This window comes from Sarcophilus harrisii, chromosome 2, assembly GCF_902635505.1.
Source record: "Sarcophilus harrisii chromosome 2, mSarHar1.11, whole genome shotgun sequence".
In the NCBI taxonomy this organism is placed as follows: domain Eukaryota; kingdom Metazoa; phylum Chordata; class Mammalia; order Dasyuromorphia; family Dasyuridae; genus Sarcophilus; species Sarcophilus harrisii.
Window position 1 is genome coordinate 251623334 of NC_045427.1, and position 7892 is coordinate 251631225.

At 32.0% G+C, this 7892-nt stretch overlaps 1 pseudogene; it reads left to right on the plus strand.

The window, feature by feature from the left end:
* Nucleotides 1-6636: 6636 nt before the first annotated feature.
* On the plus strand, nucleotides 6637-7669 carry LOC116420984 (annotated as a pseudogene).
* The last annotated feature ends 223 nt before the right edge of the window (nucleotides 7670-7892 follow it).

Genomic DNA, 7892 nt, shown 5'->3' on the forward strand with positions numbered 1-7892 from the left:
ATTTGAGGTTGGATAGCTAAAAGCTATATATGGAGATAGTTGCCATATTGTTAGTAGAGTTGTTATGTGTAGAGTTATGATTTAGTAAAAAGAAATATTAAGCAAATGGAACAGAGTATATAATAATTTTAGGAATGCAGGAAGGAACAGTATCAGGCATGCATCTTCAGTAATAATAACATATGAATAATGAGATAATTGTAATTAATGGAGAGGAAGAAAAGTAGAAAATAAATGACTTTGCTGAAGATTATTGGAACTCTGGTTAATTGTTTATATAGTCATTGTGTGATTGATTTTCAGATTTTGAATCTGAATCTGGGATATGCACAATATTTCATTGTGATTCATTGATTTAAAAATATTTAAAAATCAAATACATGTATATATTATGATACTGCTGAAACTATGGCTTTTTTTTAACTACAATAACCTTCCTTCTTTGAGATGCATCATTCAAAAATTAAAATTTTCTTAAGGAAGTACATAAAAAAACTTTTCAAAATAAAATAACTCATGATAAAATTTGTTCATGGATTCCAAAATGCCCTTTATTATTTGAAACTGTCTTAGAATTAAAAATTCTCTCCTAAAATTCAATTTTATGTTATTAAATGTCTGTTGGACATCCCTATCTGAACGTACTACTCTTCAAATTCCACATGACCAGAAAGGACTTCATATACTACCCCAGCCCTTGCAAGCCAGTATACTCAACTCCTTGAAAGGATTGGGCTGATTTTGTTTAGTTGTTTGGTTTTTTTTTTGGGGGGGTTAATATTTCTTTGATTGTTTTGTTTTGCCTACATTGTATCCCTAGGATTTAGCATAGTAATTGGCAGTAGTTATTTAATAAATAAAATACTAGTTAAGTGAGAGACTTCCTACTTACATTTTTACTTTTGTAAATGATATTCCTGTTCTTCTAATCACCTAGGTTTGTAACCTTGAAGTTGTCCATGATATTTCCCTGTTCCTTAACCTTCATATAAAATAAATTATCAAGTTTTGTCAACTACATTTTTATAAAATCCTTGTTTTTATGACCAATTTTACATTCAATATAATCTCTACTCTATTTTAAGCCTTTATCTTTCTTATTCTATCTCAATAGTTTCTTAACTGTACTTTCTTCCTCCAAACTCTTTCCCTTAAAGTTCTCACCACTATTAAATTGGCAAATTTTTAAAATTTCATATCTTACCATGTTACCTTCTCCACAGTAAAATTATAGTAAAGTAGAGAGAAATGAGCAGATGAATAAACAGATCAGCAAATAAATAAACAGATGAATAGATAGATGAATGAATGAATGGCTCTCTGTTGCCTCCAGATAAATATAAATTACTTAATCTAACCTTAAAAGCTTCTACATTCTAGCTTCCACCCACAGTTTCCTGATCATATTATTCTCCTTTGCTAACAATTTCAGTTTTCCCCATTTATTATTATAGACACAGGGCATTGTATCTCCCACCCTCATTTCTTTCCACAAGTGATGGCCCTTTTCTATAATGAACTTCTTCCTCATCTGGTCTTCATATAATCTTTAACTTTATACATAACACAATTTAAGCACAACTTCCTAAATGAAGCCTTTTTTGGCTGCCGATGACATTCAGCAACTTTTCCTTCTTTATATTGTTTTATGCATATTTGTATTTACTTACATTTGCATAAACTATATTTTCCCCTCATCTCAAAGAATAGGATTTTTAAAGGCAGCATCTTTGCTGTCTTTGTATCCTGAAGGCCTGCCATAGGACTTTCCATAAAGTAGGTATTTAGTCAATGTCTTTTTAAAATTAAAGTTAATAGACATGCAAAATTGCACATGTGTATACTTTACCTGTGTGTATGTAAATATACATATGTATATGCATATATGAAATTTTCAGAAAAAGATCATTTTTAAAAACATATATATCTTGACACCTTGGGCAACCACCTTCTGGGTCAATACTTACAATTATTGCTAGTCACTACCATTATTTCTTTTTTCATTGGGTTAATTGGTTGTTTTTGTTTTACCATCATTCTTTCAACATGTTTTAGAGTCCTTTTTTTTCATGGACTCCACCTTTTATTTGCCTATCTAACTAAACAATTTAGGAATTTTAATGAGTTACAAAATTTGAAGATCTTCAATATACCTGTCAATGTTTCGCATTAAATAAGTTTGAAAGTATAGGCCTGGCAACTAATCTAAGTACTGCTGAGCCTCCAATTAACATAAGTGGACCACTATAAAATTTAGGAATGAAGTTTGAGGGAATAAAAAGTAATAGTAAATATTTATGCTCTCCAGTCATTTCTTTTTTTTTATTCCACATGAATCTTCCATTTTAAAACAACTGAAGCTGACTATTCTTCAAATATTCCTCATTTTAACCCATTTGCTCAAACTATTTCCTTTCTCAATATAACTGCTCACCATTACTTTTCCTTGCTGACTTCGAATCATCCCCTACTGAGGTTGGTCCTTAAGGTCTCATTACTATCCCTAGATCTTTAACAGAAAGAAAAAGAAAAGAAAGGTGAAGAGAAAAGGAAAGAAATGAAAAGAAGTGAGAAGAGAGGACCAGTAAACTATACTCTTTTGCTGAAAACATTTACATATTACATGATAATCCTGGACTAAAAGTTTGTAAATAACTATTTTTTTCATTCTTCAAACTTGACCCTGTTTTGCAGTTCCTGTTCAAAGAATAAGATTCCAATAAAGCTCTATATGGGCAGATAATTCATAATACTCATCTAAAACAACTTGGGATTTTCACTGTGAAATATTAGTGTAGCATTTGCCTCTCACAAGAATAACTGACTATATAATCTATCATCTTCCCTATACAGAAGTTCATACTGTGAGGGATGAAGAAGACCCTTACTCAAAATGACTACTCGGAGATCACTCAGTAGAAAGGAGAAAAGTTATTTATTAATAAATTCTCATGAGAATGAGCAATTGCACTGCGAAGAGGGAAAGAGAGAAAGCTCACAGTCGAAGGGCTAAAGATTTAAGAAAGATATACAGTTTTTATGGGTTTCGTTACAAAGGATTACATCATAGGTTGGGGAGCATTGAGAAATAGGGGCCTTCTCCCCTAATTGAATGTTAAACATTGGTGCCAAAGACAGATTAGAATGGAATGGTTTGTTTCCCTGATTCCAAGAGGAATCATCAGTCAGATCTTCAAACTTCAGATTACCAAGCTGACACATTTAATAATCTAAATATTGATAACATTGAACAAGGATAAATGTCATCATTTCTGGTTAAGTAAATATATCTAGTTTTAAGTAAATATTGGCTTCTACACACCATACTTATGCAGGTCATAGAAACATAGAAATAATAAAAATAAAATACAGAAAAAGAATTCATATATTCCTGTAAGTTCTTTACCTTATCTCTCTATTCCCCACAATACAATATATCTGATATGTTTATTTTGTATGAAACCTTTTTCTAATGTTTCAAACTAGTAACACCTTCCCTTCCTGCTTAATACTTCACTGCTTGTATTTGGGTATGTGTGAGTGTATATTCCTCATTATATGTTATCTTCCCCTTTATATTATAAGCTCCTTGAGAGAAGGAAATGTTTTGTGCTTCATATGTTTATGTTCAAAATCTAACACATAGTAGACATTTAATAAATGCTTGATGGATATCCCCTAAAACATATTTTGTTCCAGTAAGGAGATGGAAATATCAGCAATAAATGAGGGTGCTACAAAATTGCAGAAATCAAGGGGTTTTTAAAATGATCTTAGCTGTCAACTCATTCAACATTTGGATGGTAATCGCCTGAACAAGATCCTCCCTTATGAAATTTCTAACAATGAAGTATTCATCTAACCTCCATGTGAATATATTGAGGAAATGAAAGATCCCGTGAGATTTCTTGGTGAAGTGAGATAAGGAAGAGCTCAGTAGAATCAAAGATCCTCAATTCAGATCTTGCTTCTGATGAACTCTTCATGTGAAAATATATGTAATTCTATCTGTCATTCCTTTTTTCACTTACACAATGAAAGAATCAGTGATTTTCTTTAAGGTTCATTTTAGTTCAAAATTTGTGATCTCAGTATCCTAATTGAATAAAGATGGTGATGATGAGGAGGAGGATGGTGGTGGTGATGATAATGATGATGATAACCAGCACTCATATGATACTTTAAGGCTTTAAAGCACTTTACAAATAACATCTCATTTTAGCCTCAAAATAACCTTGGGAAGTATATAGTGTTATTATGTCCATTTTACACATAAGGAAAGAAAGACTGATGAAAGTTAACTGACTTGCCCAGAGATATACAGCTAATAAGTGTCAGAGGCAAAACTTGAACTCATTATCCTAATTTCAAGTGTGCCCTAGAACTGATCCACCATAAGTTTATTGAGATTTTATTGTATTCTATCGTTGTAACCCTATGTATTAGCTATCTTTTCATACATCATGTAACCTAAAAAGTGATCAATTATTCCAGCCCTTTTTAATGAATGTTTTCTAGATTGAGAAATAGAAGACCTGAGCTGGAATCCTACCTCTTTCTAATGCAATGGCAAGGACCTATCTTGAATCAAGAATATATCAGAGAATTTTGTTCTTTAGAACTTCTCAAATTTCAAATTCGCATAGATTGCTATCTTAGACCTTTTATTTTCATCTCACTTTCTCTATATGATTCTGTTATACTTCTCTGTGTCATTTCTATGTAAAATGGTCAGCAATTTGGACTAAACTGAACAGTAACTAAGATAATAGGTAGTTACTAAAGAATTATTTCAATGACTTGTCCCATTCGTGAGCTTACCAGAAAATGTTAATTTTCTGATTAGGAATCCTGATAGGATTCCTGATAGGAATATATTGGAAAAGACTCTGAATATGGCCTATGGTTATGGGTGTGCGAAAGACAGACAGAGAAAAATAGACAGAGGAAGACAGAAGGCTAGACAGTTGGCATCTCTTTAAGTGTTATTACCTTGTATTAGACTCTTCTTTTTTATATTACATGTGAAAACTTATTTGACAAAGATTATGTTCAAAAATGTATAAAAATAACATCACCAATGATTTATTTAATTTAAGTAATAATCTATGCAAAGAAAAGCTTATGACAGTCCTTTGTAAGGTCTGATAGATTCTGACTCATTTATTTCCTATCACTATGAACTCCTTGAAAATAACATATAAATATGTAACTCGTGGTGCTTCCCAATCTAGGACAAGATGATAACAATAAGTTCACTGGAAACTACTATACTCCTAATATTTTGACTGTCTTCCATTTGAGAATTAATGGATCTTTAAAACACTCATAGTGGTTTTTTAAATGTTTTCCGTCAAAGAACCAAAAGTTTTTGCTTTACATCTGCCTTTCAGTCTTAATAGTAATTTAAATATGCATTGGGGAGCATATGTAAAATATTTTTTTTAAATTAACCAATGTGGGAATTTTTTTGTTTATGCATACATGTTAAAAGGATATTGTTTCCTTTTATTTCATCAGGCAGGAAGAAAAGAAATGGGGAGGGAAAATAAATGCTTCTTAACTGAAAAAATAACCAATAAACCAAAATATATAAATAAATTAAAAAGGGAAAGTGTATGAAAGTATATTAGAATTAAGTACAAAAAAGTTAAATTCTACTTTTGCACTGATAATAGGAATCACTGACTAATTGGTATATCTCTGATCTAAATGTCACTGTCATGTTTCACAGGCATTCTATCTTTGCATCTCTTTGCATTTTCCCCAAAATTAGAAACAAACAAAAAAAAAAAGCTCTGAAAATATGGTCCAGAAACCAAAATAGAATAACAGTATGAGGTAAAGTTTGGGAGAAGAGAACCTGGTAATATAATAAGGATGAAATAGGACAGAAAATTAGGTCCCATCTATAATATTAACTCATTATGCAGCATTTGTGCATAGAACATCAAAACAAGAAGACCTTTTCCAAATTTTGACGCTTATTATTACTTGATTCTTATAACTTCAATCTTAGGCACTTTCTTTTATCTCATAGTCCTAGGCTCTCATCCCCAGAAGCATTTGAACAATTAATATGCGCAATCTTATACCATTATATCAGACTCCATGAATAATCCAATAGATTTTACTTCTTCCACAATACTTAGATTTAAAAAAAAAAAAAAGCAAGACACATGAGTTAGAAATTTCAGCATTCTAACAGAGACAATATTAAAATTCACATACACAGGACACAAATAAAATTCTTACAGTTTATTTAATCTCAATGTTATGGGTTAAACAGAGAAGTAAATGTTCCATATTTGCTTTTGATCACATATTGTCACATATTTTGGCCCCAATATCTGACAATAAAGAATAATCCTTACATAAAATAAATTAGCTGTTGCACTTAGGGTAATGTCTACTCCAAGTTTGTAAAGACTTCTGAGCACTGAGTTGTTGGTGAGCCAGGCTGGAAATAAGAACCCTCAGGAAAGCTGCAGAAAGGAGCTGGAACACAGACCCAGGGCAGTCCCCTCACTATGAAGCTCCTGTTGTGCATTGCATTCCTGTACTAGATGGTGGACATGACTATATATATAGATATAGATAGATAGATATAGATAGTTATAGATAGATAGATAAACTATAACCATCACTGAAGAATCCTTTGAAAAAGCTAAGGGTGAAACAATTCATTTCCCTTGCAAATTTACAATTGACCAAGACCCAAGAAACACTACACATTGAATGGATTAAATCACCAACTATTAACCAAAAGATAATTAACCAAGAGATAATTTTATATTCTGGAGACAACATTTATGATAAATACTCTAAAGATCTGAAAAAATGAGTTTGTTTTACAAGCAGTGATCCCCGATTAGGTGATGCATCAATTAATATAACAGATTTACAGTTATGAGATATGGGCACATATCAATGCAAAGTGAAAAACTTCCTGGTGTTGCAAACAAAATAATAATAATAATGCAGCTTTAAGCCTTCAAGAACAAGATGTTACCTTGATAGATCATCAGAGATTGGCAGTGACTTTAAACTAAAATGTAAATCAGAAGATTCACTTCCTTTACATTATGAATGGCAAAAAGCTTCCCAAGGCAGAAAAAATGTCTGCCTGTCTCATTTTTTATCAGATCTCAACCCATAAATTATTTTGTACAAAATCCCACTCCAGAGTACTCTAGCACATAGAGTTGTACAGTTAAAAACAGAGTCAGTGTTGATAAATGGATTTTGATGTGAATGTCGTTCCTCCTTCAAACGCTGCTGGTACAATTGTTGGAGCTATCATAGGAACTTTTTGTGGCCTGTTACTACTGGGTCTTCTCATCTTTTGCTACTATAAAAAACACAAGGAGGACAAATATGAAAAAGAAGTTCACCATGATATCAGAAAGGACATTCTTCCTTAAAGTACCGCAGATCTCCAGCCAGAAACTACATTGGTAGCAGTCTTTTACCTCTGGGATCGATGTCTCTTTCCAACAGAGAAGACTATTCCAAACTTCAGTGTAGCTAAGAACCAAGTGAAGACTTTGATCATACTACACAAAGCCCAAGTTTTCTACCAGCTAAAGTAGCAGCATCTAATCTAAGTAAAATGGAAACTATTCCTCTGATGATAGCAGAACAAAGCAAAGATGGGTCAGTAGTATAAAACATCTCAAACTTTTTTTCCTGGAAATAGGTAAAAGCTGCCAATCTAAAAATTGCTTTCGAAGAAATACAATAATTTACCCATAACTAATAAAATGATGACCTTCAAGAAACTTGTTTAATTGACAAGAATTTTAATCCTCCATCAGAAACTTAAAATCTGCAAATCATTGAACCTTTTTTTTATCTATTTCTTCATCTGTTTTCACTGGGTTGTGGTGAGG